Raw genomic sequence first — 16,290 nt, forward strand, 5'->3', positions numbered from 1 at the left:
ATATCCACACCAACATTGGGTATACTTCAGACTTTTATATTTTTAACAACACAGTGAATATAAAATAGCATATTGCTCTAGTTTTAATTTACATTTCTCTAATTATCAGTGAGGCTCAGCAAGTTTTCATGTTTATTGACTATTTGGATTTTCTTTTTAATTCCTGCTCATGTTTATACTGGCTGATTTTACTTCTCTTTTTAATTCATAGGATCTCTAATATTTTCTATACACTAAACCAATTTTCAGCCTTTCTTGCTTTTAGAGCGTCCTTTGAGTAAGACAACTTCTTTTCATTTTAATGTTGTTGAATTTATTAATCTTCTTTATCACTTACTCTGTTTATACCTAGTTGAAGAAATTTCTCTTACCCTAAAATAATAAATATATTCTTTTCTAAATATTTTAAAGTATTGTTTTTCATAGTTGAGTCTTTCTTCCACACAGAATTTGTTATTGTTTATAGAATGAGGGGAGTAGGGATAGTTTTTAATTTTTCATATGGATAGCTTATCACAAATTATGTTGGCAGCGTGGATTCAAGGCCCACTGGGACTCAAAAGGAGAAAAGATCCATAGGCTGGTGGTGTCTGCCAAGGACAGATGCATTAAGAAGCTGATGCCTAGAGTGTATAAGTACATGAGAGATGGGAGAGAGAAGAAATAAAAGAAAGAGAGTGCTGGGAAAAGAAAACCAATTTGATAAATTCACTCCATTCACATTTTTATGACTTTTTCATAGTTTACATAACTCTCCATAGTCACGCTGTCATCACTTTACCCCATACAGTGTGAGACAACATTCAGTAGTTTATTTAAAGTGATCTGTGTTCCTTATAAACTCTTTATTGACATACCAACACAGCTTATGAAAACCTTTAGGGAAGTTTTACTATTACACTATATACTGATTAAGATTTTTTTTTTTTGTGATAATTCAGTGGTTCTCACTAGACTCCCACATAATTCCACAAGCTCACTACAGGTGTTCTGCCACTAAAATCATATTAAATTCTTTTCTCAATCTCAGAAACAACTAAATTAAATTCATAACATTTTCTCGATATTAACACTCATAATTTTTTTTTCTTAAATGACTTGCACCTGCTATTCATTATTTCTGCTAGTGTCTGGGATGGGTTACCACATAACTATGTATTTGTTTCTTTATGTTGTCATATACTATAAACTAAACAAATTTAATAACTACTTTGTTAAGTTTAAAATATTTGGCTTTTCGGTTTGGGATCTTCACCCCACCCTAACTTATATTCTCTCCATTCATAAAATGCATATACTTGCTTCAAAGCATTTGGGGGAGCAAAAGATCAAAAGAAATACTGGGTGTGGAAATGTTAAAATGTAAAACATTTTACAAACAGGAGTTAAAATTTATAATAACCTTAAATTATATCTTACAAATATGGGGCTAGGACACAGTCATGGAAAAAAAAAAATCAACAGATAATTCCTGAGGTCAATTTTATCCAGTTTTCACTTCTTCCACATCTTCTTTAAAAAAACAAGATACTTAACTAGACTAAAAATAAAATTTATTTGTTTAAATGTCATTTCCTGCCTCACACAGTTTCTAATAAAGTTCCTGAAAGGCAGAACAAGACAAAGGTAAGAAGTTAATCTACAAGTAACTCATCTCCAAACAATATGAAAAAAAATCTGTTTTTGTAAGAGCGTAATCTGAAACTTCATGCCATCCCAGTGTGATTTATAACTAATGACAAAGTCTATTAGAGTCTAACTGAAATCAAAGAGTGTATAGACTGCAGATGAAGATTTAAGCTGCCGCAAACACATTTTAGAGCATCACATGGACTTATTTAGAAGAACATACTTTCCTATGTATTTGTTTTGTTATGTCTTTGCATTAAAAAACTTTGATCGAGTTACAAAAGTAAGAAAAATGCGAATGAAATGAGAATAATACACTAAGATTAAGATTTACTCTTGGTTTGTAAATATCAACAGAGCCGTGTCTTCTTCACGGGAAATGGAGCTGCGGGGCTCTGTCTGGACTGTTGTCACACTGGGGACAGCTTTCACTACTGTACTACTTCTCAAACTTTTAGAAATTTGCAGGAGTAGAAAACTGAAATTATCTATATCAAAAGAAAGTCATACACTATCCTGTAAAGGTTTCAGGCTCAGAAAGAGCTGGGTTCCAATCACATATCTACCTTCCAAGCTGTGTGATCTTAGGCATGATTGTTTAATCCCCTGAATTTGCATTTCCTCCTCTTTAAAATATGAATAATGAAAACCATCTCGGGTGCCTGGGTGGCTCAGTTGGTTAAGCGACTGCCTTCAGCTCAGGTCATGATCCTGGAGTCCCAGGATCGAGTCCCGCATCGGGCTCCCTGCTCAGCGGGGAGTCTGCTTCTCCCTCTGACCCTCCCCCCTCTCATGCTCTATCTCATTCTCTCTCTCAAATAAATAAATAAAATCTTTAAAAAAAAAAAAAAGAAAACCATCTCACAGAGTTATTATAAAGGTTAAATGAGATTGTCATACAATCTCATTAGATATACAAATATCTAACACACAATGTTGACCAAGTTACCATTAAGTATGAGAGAATAAATGACCTGACAGAAATTTCGGAATATACTAACTGCACTTTAACATTTTATGATACAAGTTTCTTACTTCCCAGCAATTAAAATTTCTCTTAAAACTGGAAAGGTTTTCTTCAGGTTGCACAAAGGAGTTTCCTGATATAATTGAGTGATAGATGGAAGATCACAGATAAAGAAAATGTTGAAATTAAAAACAAATCAGTAACAACTTGGTATGATATATAACTGGCTGAGATGCAACAGACATTTGTGAACAAGATAAAAAAATAACCGGGAAATCATGGAACACTACATCAAAAACTAATGATGTAATGTGTGGTGACTAACATAATAAAATAAATTTTTAAAAAAATAACTGGGAAATGCAGGAAGGGGAGGCAGAAGAAGAGAGAACAGAAAGATGGTAATAAGTGTTGTGGTGGAGGGACAAGAAGGGAAACAGAGACAGGACTGATAGCCTGCTTGACTCCTGGCTGGATGGTGATTCTGTGCTGGCCACCAGGTCCTCCCAGGTCAGCCTATTTTTTGAACTGCCTACATGTAGCAATGAGCAACCTTACAGTAAGTATGGGATAAAAGCACAAAAGTCAATTGGCCATCTGTGTGTTCTGCATGCCTTATGAGGTTTGTAAACCAATGTTTGATCTGAAATATGCTCTATGTCTCTAAAAGCAATAATTAATACCACTGATGATACATAGTTAATAAACAGAAACATATATATCACAGAAAATATCTCATTAAAATCTAACCAAAATTTTAAAAATTGATTCTCAACCTCTGGGCAAATCATACGCACTTTGGACTTTCAAGAAATTGAAATCATGTTAGTATAAATATCACATTTCTTTTCTACTGGGGGACCACACAGTTAAAAGAACAGCTTCAAAATGACAAAACCAGCTCCCTTATTTAAGAACATATAGTTTCAGCAGATTTTAAGCTCACATTGTGCTTTGGGAGCTGTACCAGTCTGCTTTAGACTATAACAATACAAGAAAAAAAATCATTCTAAAATAATTGTCTATTTCTACCAATAATAATTTTTAAAGATTACATGTAGAGCATTAATGAGTAACTCAAGACTATATGCATTGTATGTTGGCTAATTTTAAACAAATAAACAAATAAAAATTGACACATTCAAAGAGCTGTAGATCACTTCAGTAGAACAGAATGTCCTAGGTCACCATGCTTTCCTTCTCTATTATTGTCGAGTTCGATTTGCCAACAAGCCTCTGACAATAAACACAGAAATAAGTTTCATCGTTAGTAAGCTAAACTACCACTGTGAATAATGATATACTAATTTACCAATGAAGTTGAAATTGGTATAGAAAGAAATGAAAAAGAGTGACTCTTAGTGAAGTCAATTTTACATATAAAAAGAGTACATATTTTCCTGGGGAATTAATGTATGAAATTATATATGGAATTATGTTCCAGCTATACCATGTGTAGTTCTGATCATCTTTATAGTAAAGCAGAAAACTAAAAAAAAAAAAAAGACTGAAAAAAAGAGGAATAATATGAATGACCTATTTAGAATTTTTAAGACTATTCATTAATACAGATACTAACTCATGCATAATTTTCCAAGCAATAATGCAACAACAATCTGCTTATTAACTAAAAGGTTAATTTATGTTCAAGTGTTCCCAGGCAGGGCTATAAAACAAAACCCCAGTGGACTTTAGTGTAAATCTTACCGTCACAGTCATACCAATGTATCAACAAAGGGCAGAGTGACCCAAGGCAAGAAAAAAATCCTATATTATCTTTAGGCAAAATTGTTTGCCTTGACTTAAAGAGGAAAGCAAAACAAGTTACTTCATGGCGGCCAAATGTATAACAAACAATTCAGATAGTAAATAAATGATGTCTTGGTATAAATTTTTATATTTGGATTGACACACACATACATATTCAAACACACACTGTATTTATGAGGCATGTCCATCCATAGCAAATTAAGCTATCCTCTTTTACATCATTTCAGGTAACCATTTAGGGTACAAGTACTAAGTTCTAATGATGTCAAAATATCTAGAATTTCTTTTCCTGTTTTAAATACAAAAGTTTTATACCACAGCAACATCTGTGGGTCTCCTAACCGAGTAACTTAAAATAGAGATGATAGCAAAAGATACCAGTTCAGTAGGCTCATTTCTCCCCTGAATGAAACTTACAGTTTAAGAAACAAGAACCCAGATGGAACAGTCACTTCCTGCTGAACTGGCAGGTCCTTGTCAGTTTTCCTGCTAAGGTCATGAGCAGGTATGTGAGGGAGGGAATGGTGCTGTGTCTTATGCATAGGAGGGAGAGCTGAAGTATAAATTGGCTTGCAATGGGAGAAAATGATAACAATAGAAGCACTAAAATTTGAAGACGTTAAAAGACTTTTTTAGCTGTTTCTGAACTGATTTAAAAATATAGGATTCATGTCTTCTGCCCATTTCTTGATTGGATCATTTGTTCTTTGCGTGTTGAGTTTAAGAAGTTCTTTATAGATTTTGGATACTAGCCCTTTATCTGATATGTCATTTGCAAATATCTTCTCCCATTCTGTCGGTTGTCTTTTGGTTTTGTTGACTGTTTCTTTTGCTGTGCAGAAGCTTTTCATCTTGATGATGTGTTATACGCAAACAATGAATCATGGAAAACTACATCAAAAACTAATGATGTGGGGTGCCTGGGTGGCTCAGTCATTAAGTGTCTGCCTTCGGCTCAGGTCATGGTCCCAGGGTCCTGGGATCGAGCCCCACATAGGGCTCCCTGCTCTGGGCAGGAAGCCTGCTTCTCCCTCTCCCGCTCGCCCTGCTTGTGTTCCCTCTCTTGCTGTGTCTCTCTCGGTCAAATAAATAAAATCTTAAAAAAAAAAAAACTAATGATGTAATGTACGGTGATTAACATAATAATAAAAAATAATAAAAATTAAAAAATAATAAAAAATAAAAATATAGGATTATTTTTGTCCACCCTACGATTTTGGTATCTTCAATGCTAATCCCAAATAATAAAAGGCTCCTCATATCACTGATTTTATTGACTTGTCTCTATATTTTGAAAATCATTGTTCCTGAGCTCATTTTTCCACAAGTGGATGCAAGTTGGGAAGGTTCCTAGTATCTGACCCTTATAGACTCACATCAATTACCACTTATGGCAAAAAGCATAATTTCTCTAATTGACAATGCTTTCTTAAAAGATGGACTTTGGCCAGAGCTAATTTTAAATCATGACCCTATCACTTATTAGCTAGGTGAGGTTAATCAAGCTACTTTATATTTTGGGGTCTCAGTTTCTTTATCCTAAAAAGGGAAATCAGAATAAGTCATTCACAGGTATGTTAAAAGGATTAAATGAAATTATATTAGTTAAATTTCTTGGTAGAATGCCAGAAATATATCTAGAAACCCTTGATAAAAAGTGGTAACTATTATTAATGCATAATTTCTCACACAGAATCATATTCTTATTAGGTCTGCTTTAATATAAGTAATATACTCAAAGCCTCTTGTCTACAATAATTTCAGGAGGTGTGCAACTTAAATCCAACAACATTCTAACATGTTCCAATGCTTAAATCACATTTAACAAAAGGAATCCTCATGCAATATTGGTGGGGATGTAAATTGGTGCAGGCACTATGGAAAACAGTATGGAGGTTCCTCAGAAAATTAAAAATAAAAATACCATATGCCCCAATAATTCTAATACTAGATATTTACTGAAAGAAAACAGAAAGACTAATTTGCGAAGATATATGCTTCTGTATGTTTACTGCAGCATTATTTAAAGTAGTCAAAATATAAAGGGTTAGTATTTAAAATATATAAAGAACTTAACACCAAAAAACCACATATAATCCAATTAAAAATGGGCAGAAGACATGAAGAGATATTTCTCCAAAGAAGACATACAGATGACCAACAGAAACACATGAAGAGATGCTCAATAGCACTCATCATCAGGGAAATGCATATCAAAACCACAATGAGACATTACCTTCCACCTGTCAGAATAGCTAAAATAAAAAAGACAAGAAATAACCATTGTGGGCAAGGATGTGGAGAAAAAGGAACCCACAGGAATGCAAACTGGTACAGCCACCATGGAAAACTGTATGGAGGTGCCTCAGAAATTAAAAACAATATGATCAGTAATTTCATTATTGAGTATTTATCCAAAGAAGACAAAAACACTACTTTAAAAAGATATATGCATCCCTATGTTTATTGCAGTATTATTTACAATAGCTAATTTTTTAAAGCAGCCCAATGTTCATTGATAAATGAATGGATAAAGAGGAGGTAGTGTGTGTGTGTGTATGTACGTATGTATGTATACATACACACACATACACATTACACAAATACATACAACGGAATATTACTCAGCCATAAAAAAGAATGAAATCTTACCATTTGCAACAAAACGGATGGATCTACAGAGTATAACACTAAGCAAAATAAGCCAGAGAAATACAAATACCATATGATTTCACTCATATATTGAATTTAAGAAACAAAACAGAAGAACAAAAGAAAAAGAGAGACAAACCAAAAAAAACCAGACACTTAACTATAGAGAACAAACTGATGATTACCAGAGAAGAGGTTGATTAGGAGATGGGTGAAATAGGTGAAGGGGATTAAGAGTACACCTATCTTGGGGCTCCTGGGTGGCTCAATCGGTTAAGCATCTGACTCTTGATTTCAGCTCAGGTCATGATCTCAGGGTCATGAGATTGAGCCCTGCATTGGGCTTCACACTGGACATCGAGCCTGCTTAAGATTCTCTCTCTCTCCCTCTGCCCCCCACTACCCCCGCTTGTGCTCTATTTCTCTCAAAAAAAAAAGAGAGACAGAGAGTAAAAAGAGTACACTTATCTTGATAAGCAATTAGCAATGTATAGAATTGTTGAATCACTATATTTTACACCTGAAACTAAGATAACACTGTATGTTAACCATACTGAAATAAAAATAAAAATTTAAAATAAATAAAATAGCCAAGATATGGAAGCAACCTAAGTGTTCATTGATAGACAAATGTTAAAGGAAGATGTGGTATGTATGTACACACACACACACACACACACATACACACACGGTTATAATGCAGCCATAAAAAAAGATGAGATCTTGCCATTTACAAGATGCTGTGGATAGACCTAGAGGGCCTTTATTATGCTAAGTGAATAATTAGCATACTTTCTCACACTGAGAAAGGCAAAACCATATGATTTCACTCATATGTGGAATCTAAAAAACAAATGAGTAAGCAAACAAAAAGAATCAGACCTATAAAATATAGAGAACAAACCAGTGGCTGCCAGAGGGAATGGGGGTTGAGGGATGGGCAAAATGGGTGAAGGGGAGTGAAGGATACAGGCTTCCTGTTACGGAATGAGTCAGTCACGGAATGAGTATGTCACAGGAATAAAAGATAAAAGGCACAGCGTAAGGAACATAGTCAATGATATTGTAATAGCGTTGTATGGTGACGGATGGTAGCTACACTTCTGGTGAGTATAACAAAACCACAGAGAAGCTGAATCACTATATATACTGGAAACTTATGTAACATTGTGCATCAACTATACTCAAATAAAAAAATTTTTTTAAAACATTTTTGTTCCATAGAGATAAAATTTCAAATGTAATATAAATTAAGAGGTAATACGAAGATTTAAACTTGTACACAAAAGTATAAGATAAAGATGACTTCACAAAAAGTGGGAAAGGGGAATAATGATTCAACAAAAAAAACTGAAGTACTTGTTTAATAAAGTCCTTGCGTATCATAGCATTAATAGTTAAAAATATTAAACCATAAAATCTAGAAAAATATTTTTCCTATTTCTGGATAGAAAAGAGTTTTCTAAGTTTCAAAGGAGATGGAGAAAATATTGACTAGATTTAATAAAGAGATTTCAATACATGCTTATGTTTCAAAACATATAAAAGAAAAATCAAAAAGTAACAAAAGCTTATGAGAACAGAACTAATAGAACTTTAAAGGATAAAGATCTTTTGATTCTTTTTCAAAAAAAAGAACTCTTCTAAACCAGTAAGAGAAATACAGCCTCTGAAAAAAAGAATAAGTATACAAATAGAGCAATGATAAAGAATAAAATGTTAATAATGCATAATTTCTTCAGATTCAAGTTCACTAATAATTAAAAACAAAATTAAAATATCACCTTTTCATTTTAGAAAAGATTTTAAAATTATAAATCTCTTAGCAGGCAAGAGTTTGAAAAGATACATAATATATATTTGAAGTACAAAGTATCAATCCATGGGAAAATGTTCACTAAGAGTTCATCACACTTTTTTCAGATTGGGAAGGTGGGTAAAGATGGTAACTTTCATTTTGCTATGAAGGAGGTGAAAAGAGAAATCATAGGCTGAGGATTGGAACAACCTTCAACCATTTGTTCAAGAACTCTTTCTTCCTTAAGTACATAAGTGATTTTTTCCAGAGACCTTAATATTAATAAGAATGGAATGGCCCAAAGACCCCAATTTCTTTGGAAGTGCAGGGGACAGGAATAGAGAAGCAAAGTCTTACTGGAAGATGAGGTGAACAAAACAGCTTGTTTGCCCCACCCTGCCCCTTTAATTGTATCTATTTTTAAAAATGTAATGTGGGAAATCATGTCTGGTTCTTTTGGGGTTCGTTTGTTGGTTTTGTTTGTGTTTGTTGGGGGGCGGGGCAAAGGGAGAGGGAGAAAGAGAATCTTAAGCAGGGCTGGGTCTCCTGACCCTGAGATCAGGAACTGAGCCTAAATCAAGAGTCCAACACTTAACTGATTGAGCCACTCAGGCACCCCTCGTTCTTTTGTTTTAATCAAAATTATTCCAACTGTAATTTAGAACAAATAACTTAAAAACAAATTATAAAACAAAATTTCTAATATTTCCTATTAGAATCATTTAGATATAGTCAAAGTATAAAAATTTGTTTTTGCAATTTCTGTCTTTTGCTTCAGGATTATCTGCCATGTTGTATTGAAAAGGAGAATAGTTATGGGGCTTAAATCTAGTAGTACAACCAAAGACAATGGGGGAAATCAGGAAAGCTAGAAAAGATATGTCATTTAAAATACAGGGCGTCTGGGTGGCTCAGTCAGTTACGCACCTGCCTTCGGCTCAGGTCATGATCCCAGGGTCCTGGGGTAGAGTCCTGCGTCAGGCTCCCTGCTCAGCGGGTAGTCTGCTCCTCCTTCCCCCTCTGCCCCTCGACCCCGCTCATGCTCTATCTCTCTCTCAAATAAATAAAGATCTTTAAAATAATAATAATAAAATACACAAACACACACACACATACACACATATATATAAGCTATGGTTATGAGTGGGAAAGTACTATATCCCACCAAAAATTATTAGCTTTAATTTTCAGTAGTTATGCAATAATGCAAAGGAGTCTAATACAATACAAAACACAGAGATATGACAACTTCGGCTTTAGATGAAATACACAGAATAAAAAAAAAGCAATTACAAGCAGACTGGAAGAGCCACAGTGATAAAATACTGGCCTTATAATTGCACATTTCTTTTTTCTCTTTTTAATCAAAATCTCAACTAGCCACTTTAAAAGCTGATGTTTGACAAGTTACAAATGTGGTTACTCATTGTACCACATTCACCCATATCTATAAAATGAAATAGGTAAAGTAGAAGAGCTTTAAGGTTCAACTTCCATGATTAATTTATTCTTCTGCTCTCCTGTTCTATGAATTCTATGCCATGCATAGCTAAAGAAAAACTGACTGGAAAGGTAAGCTGCTAATAATAATAAAATAAGACTTTAGTATACTGGCAAAATCCTTTATGCCTTACTCCAACCACAAACTTGTTCGATCTCTTTGATGGGGTGGGGTATTTTTTGCTTCTATTGGCTTGTTTTGCCATAATCTTTTTTTTTTAAGATTTTATTTATTTATATGAGAGAGAGAATGAGAGAGAGAGAGCATGAGAGAGGGGAGGGTCAGAGGGAGAAGCAGACTCCCTGCTGAGCAGGGAGCCCGATGCGGGACTCGATCCTGGGACTCCAGGATCATGACCTGAGCCGAAGGCAGTCGCTTAACCAACTGAGCCACCCAGGCGCCCTGCCATAATCTTTTAATATTGAGGCAAGCTTGGGTTTCTCTCATCACTGGTTAATGGGAACTAAGTCCATTTCTGTGTCCACGACCAGAAAAACAACACACACACACACACACACACACACACACACACACACTCTCTCTTTCAGTTTTATAATATTATTTGATATACCAGTGAGACATATAATTCATAATCATAACCCCTGAGACACCTTCTCCCATAACTGTTTAACTACAGGATAGGTATGTGGGCAAAACATATCTGAAGAGAAATTCCAGATTGAATTATGGTCCATTTCAAACAATTAAAAGTCTTCCAAATGTTCTTATGAAAATATCAATCTTATTTTCATTCCTAAGACAGATACAATTCAAGGTTAAACAAACAAAAGAGTCATAGTCGATGTGTGAAAGAGGCTTATAAGATTTCCACAGTAGTGGAAACTGCTAGTTGCATATACTAAGAAGTAAAAATCAAAATAAGAAAAGTTGTGAATTACTCTAAGTTGTGCATAAAGCTTTATACTTGTTTCTGATACACAAAATATTTCATATACAAAGTAAGCATGCCATGTATGGTGGGGAAATAAAACACAAAGACAAAATAAATCTTATTTTTGTTAAGTACGAAAAGTAAAAGAAACAACGACTATTTCGCAACTACTTTTTTAAACACTGACATCCTCTTCTTTCAACATTTCTGTTTTGAGGAGCAAATTCTTCTGACTGAAATGGAATATCACCCTTCAGGTTTGAAAATTTTTAAGCCATGATTTTCTATTATTTCCTTAAATCACTAACTATCTCTATAACAAAAGATAACATTGGAAGTATAACTTCATCAGGCACATTGGGAGCCATTCCACTCTGTAATTTTCTAGGATACAGGAAGATGGACCCAGTCTCTCCAAATATTCTCTCTGGGCCTTTTGAAAGTTGTAACACTGTCTTCAGTTTGCTAGGGCATCATTTAATTTGTCATAGGAGTCCATGTGAGAGCAGCAACTAGCTGATTTTGTTGATAGATTTCATCAAACAACATTTTTGAGCTATATATCCTGAATTTGTACATGCTAACCAATATAATTTTGAACTTTATTATTCAAATATAACTTTAGGGGTTCAATAGATATCTACTTGCATGGATAAACACCCATACACACTACCGTGATTGGTGGTAGTAAGAGAAACAAAATAACTTTTTAAAACATTGCTAGTCTTTCAAACACCTTTACCATTTACTTGAGGGGCTTTCCTTCAATGCAATTAATCAAAGTTGTGGAATATATTAAAATAAAAAGTCTATAAAGAAAAGTGAGTTTCAAATAAATATAATAAAGTTTTTCTCTAGTTCAAGTTCTTGAGTATCTATTGACTGCTAGGTCTTGGAGGAACATCAAAGAATAAATTTAAAACCTGGCAACAAGTAGCTTACAACTTCATGTGGATAAAGAAGCACAAAACATTATATAAGACTTTGCAAAGTGCCCGGACAGAGGTCTATACTGGAGGCCAAACCAAAGAAGCTGACAGTGGACCAGCACGGTGCCTGAAAGGGATGCCTTCACTGAGGCTGAAAGGCAAAGATCAAAAAGAAGATTTTCAAGATAGAAACAACATAAACAACTCCAGAAAGGACTAAAACAGTACAGATTGTTTTGAGAAATACAAGATGTTCAATATTGCTGGAGCAAGAAACAGAGTGAGGGGAAATACTCTCATGGGTAAGCAAGAGTGGTATGGAAAACAACCCAGAAGGATAGCAGAAGACCAATACAGAACCAAAGTAGCAGCTCAGTCAAGAAGAAACTCACTGTGCCAAGAAGACTGACCTTTATCTATGAGCAATAGAGAGCCAGGAATGAGAGCGCTTTAGCAGCAAAGCAAAGTGTTCAGTGGGGTGGGAGACTGATCCTTCTAAGGGTCATGTAGCAAAGGGACTGATAGTATACAAGGTTAATATTAGTATTTCAAGCTAAATTCATTCATCTTACTTCAATAGACAGTTAATACATGATACAAAAGGTCTTATATTCTTTCTTTATAATATGCCTATATATAAAACACATATATAAAAGCTGTTTATAAATATGATAAATAACCACCATCAGGATTGATATTAAAGCCAAAAACAATGTTGAGAAGGTATCTCAAGTCTTAAAATGCTCAACCAGCCTTCAACCAAAATACATTCCATTTTAGACATTGTCAACCAATGTCACAATTTTCTCTTTGCTTTCTTGTTTAAAGAGACAACTTTCTTTAGTTTCTTTTTATTGTGCTAACTTTATTTGGCCTGCTTTCTGCCCAAAGTTTCCACAGGGTATTTCAGAAACAAGATACCAAAAGGAATAAAAATAAAATCAGTAAAAAAAAGTGTAAGAAAGTAATTATCATGTACATATGCAACATATAAAGTGAAAAATAAAAGACACTGAGTAAAGAACTGAAATTGTAATCTTGATTATAATTACCCAAAGGCAGTAGCAAAGAAAAATTTAATTGAGAAATGCCCATTCTAGATCAATCACAGTTGCATTTTCAAAATAAACATATTGTTGTCCAAAATCTAAATCAAACCCATTAAGAAACTGGTAAGCAGAACTTGAAAAGGACAAAGAAAAAGCTTGATTCAGAGGCTAAAACAAGCATTAAATGAATGTTAAAATACAGTTTAAATTTAGATGTGAGATTGCCTTTAAAGCATTCCTGAATTAATAGAACTGATTTTGAAACACTTTGCATTATTTGGGAAATTATATGAGATTCAATAAAAAGTGATATTCTATAATGATTGGCCTCATCTTAAGATATTTACTTTACATTTAGAACTATTCCACCTGCTGTTTTGGATGTGGTTTATTCTATTTTAGATGAGATGGTGCCTGAATACTACCCCTAACACAAAATCTGTGCCAGAGTATTAGCTTTTCCTTGTATCTCTTTTGTCCTACTCTTTAAGCTCTGCAAGAAAATTTAGTATTATCATTGTTTTTAACTTAAACATGTGACACAGAAAACCCTTTGGAACTATAATCAGCATCTGTAACCCAACCTAAAAATGTTACATATCATGCTAACGCTTATAGTGCTACAATTTAAAAACTAACAACAGGGGAAGCTTTCACTGTGTCAGTAGGTAAATGTCACCTAGTTAATGCCGTACTTCCAGCAAAGCAACGTTATTTACTTTCCATGCCACGTGTAGTAGACATAAACCATAGTAGTTTATAAATTGTGTGGGTGTTCTAAATCAGAAAATAATGGAAAACAATCTCTTTCTGTCCTCTTCAGCACCACTGCTTTTGATGTTAACCTGGGATATACAAAACAATGACAAATGAACATCCCACAGCATGGTGAACATGCAGAGAAACGTATCAACGTGCTAAATGTGACGAAAGGAAAACAAACTACCAGCGTGCAGCAAGACATGTTCATTTAATGACTTTAGTAGGGAATCGTTTTTTGTAAAGAACCAACTAGCATGTCGCTTGGACAGATCAACTCTCCCTGACACTTGATTTGCATCTTGGACTCTGAAGACTGTTCTCACTTCTCACCACTCCCTGTTCTCTCTGTTCCCAAAGCTAGTCCTTGATTCACTTTCATGCACTGTCAAAGGGACGTGGGCTTGCTTTTATTTTTTTATTTTTTTTAAGATTTTTTATTGAGAGAGAGAACAAGCGTATGGGAGAGGCAGAGCGAGACGGAGAAGCAGGATTCCCGCTGAGCAGGGAGCCCGATGTGGGGCTCGACCCAGGACCCTGGGATCATGACCTGAGCCAAAGGCAGACGCTTAACGACTGAGCCACCCAGGCGGGCTTGCTTTTAAAAAGAACCCGCGTCGCTCACATTCACAGCATCTACACTGACAAGCCTACTACGTCTTCACACGCTCATCTGAACTTTTCTCCTATTCCAATTCTGGACCACTCATGACTGTAAACTCAGTAATATGGTCCTGCTTTAATCCTGATATGAAAGCAAACAGGAATTTACCCATCGGAAGACTTCAAGTTTGACAGAATGAAGAAACAGAAACTTGCTGATGGGACACAACATGAAGTCAGTGGTAGAGCACCTTTCCCACCCCCCTCACCCCCCTAACCCCGTATTTCAGTGTATCCTGAATGGACACAGCATTCTCGAGAGCAGTACTCAGCACTACATGGCCACCAAGAACATTCTTAAACATCAAGCAGCCCCTCCTTGCTAGCTTTAACATGCCACACAGAACTTTGCTCACTGATGCAAAGCAGCCAACAGGGACAGGGAGTTTACGAGGAAAAGCAAGACTGAACTGGCTCATTCCTTACCTTCTCACTTATGGCAGGCTGGCTCGTTTAACTTTTTGTTTCCTCTCTTGTCATAGCTCAGCGGTGAATGATGATGATTCAGCAGAAGTTTGAACCTGACAGTGAAAAAGAATTTTTTAAGCAAAAATATTGAAAACCACTGTTCTCCCCACTGTAGTCTGTCTTTCCTTGCCCTCTGTGTGCGTGTTTCTCTCCCGTTTTCTCTCTCTCTGCAAGGCAGCTACGTAGTGGTCTATAAATATTGGCCCTGACACTTGCTCAGTGCTTTAGCTGCTCATGGCACAGGTCTGTGTTACTGAACACCGTGGTAATACTCCGGCAAAGTTCTCAGCTGCTCAGACAAAGCTGTGGATTGGCTCACTACCGAGCAACCCTGTGCCTGCCTGGAAATACCATTTTGCTGCCAGCTTTACAGATGCTATGGGCTTTTCCTGAGGCCCAAGTCAGGCACAGAAGGGCAATTATGAGGTTTGTCTGAAGAAATAGCTTTTCTCAAGCAGGTGAAGAAAAGGGGGTGGGGGGATTGGGTGAAGTGAAAGACAAGAAAGGAAATATTTGCCTTTGTTTCAGCCAAACAACATCACCTCAAGCCCTTTATAAAGGTTAGACCTAAATATCATTCAATCAAGCTTTGTAAAAGTGAATTACTATGTATTATGAATGACCAAAACACAGAGGCAAGCATTTTTATAACTGCTTTTTAATTTTGCTTCTCTTTGAGTAAGGCTGTAGTAACTGAGTAATTGGTCGCAAAGAAACGTTGCAACACAGGTAAGTTCATCTCCAGAATGACAGAAATGCACTGAAAAGTATATTAATCAGATCAAATCATATATTTGTTGAAAGAGGCTAAAATATAATCTGAAAATTATATGACTCAACATATTATATTAACTAATTCTAAATTTTCAATCATGACAATTTGAATTATTTTAGTTTATTTTTTTAGTTTACGGATAATATCTAAGCCATGATGCTATGTAGTTTGCAGGTGATATGTACAAGATCAGCATTATCTATATATACCACACATAATGTCCATAGTACGAATGATTAGAAAATAAATCAAGTCCGTATTTTCTATTCTTCTTCCCTAGAATAATTATATGTTTGCTTTACTGAAAGTTTGTCTCTCTTTGTTTTTTTTTAAAGATTTTATTTACTTATTTGAGAGAGAGAGTGAGAGAGAGAAAGAGCACAAGAGGGGGGAGCGGGAGAGGGAGAAGCAGGCTCCCTGCTGAGCAGGGAGCCCAAT

The 16,290-nt window shown here is 35.2% G+C and overlaps 1 protein-coding gene across 5 annotated transcripts in view; it reads right to left on the reverse strand.

Annotated features, from left to right (window-relative positions):
* BMPR1B (bone morphogenetic protein receptor type 1B) overlaps nucleotides 1-15,448 on the reverse strand; it is a 157,933-nt gene extending 142,485 nt beyond the window's left edge. For all 5 annotated transcript variants that reach the window (XM_035004480.1, XM_035004482.1, XM_035004481.1 and 2 more), the window contains exon 1: nucleotides 15,036-15,448. The gene's annotated coding sequence lies outside the window, so the exon portion shown is untranslated. The remainder of the gene's footprint in view (nucleotides 1-15,035) is intronic.
* Nucleotides 15,449-16,290: the final 842 nt, after the last annotated feature.

The sequence above is a fragment of the Mirounga leonina genome, unplaced genomic scaffold (assembly GCF_011800145.1).
Source record: "Mirounga leonina isolate KUSES-001 unplaced genomic scaffold, KU_Mleo_1.0 Mir_129, whole genome shotgun sequence".
Taxonomy (NCBI): Eukaryota; Metazoa; Chordata; class Mammalia; order Carnivora; family Phocidae; genus Mirounga; species Mirounga leonina.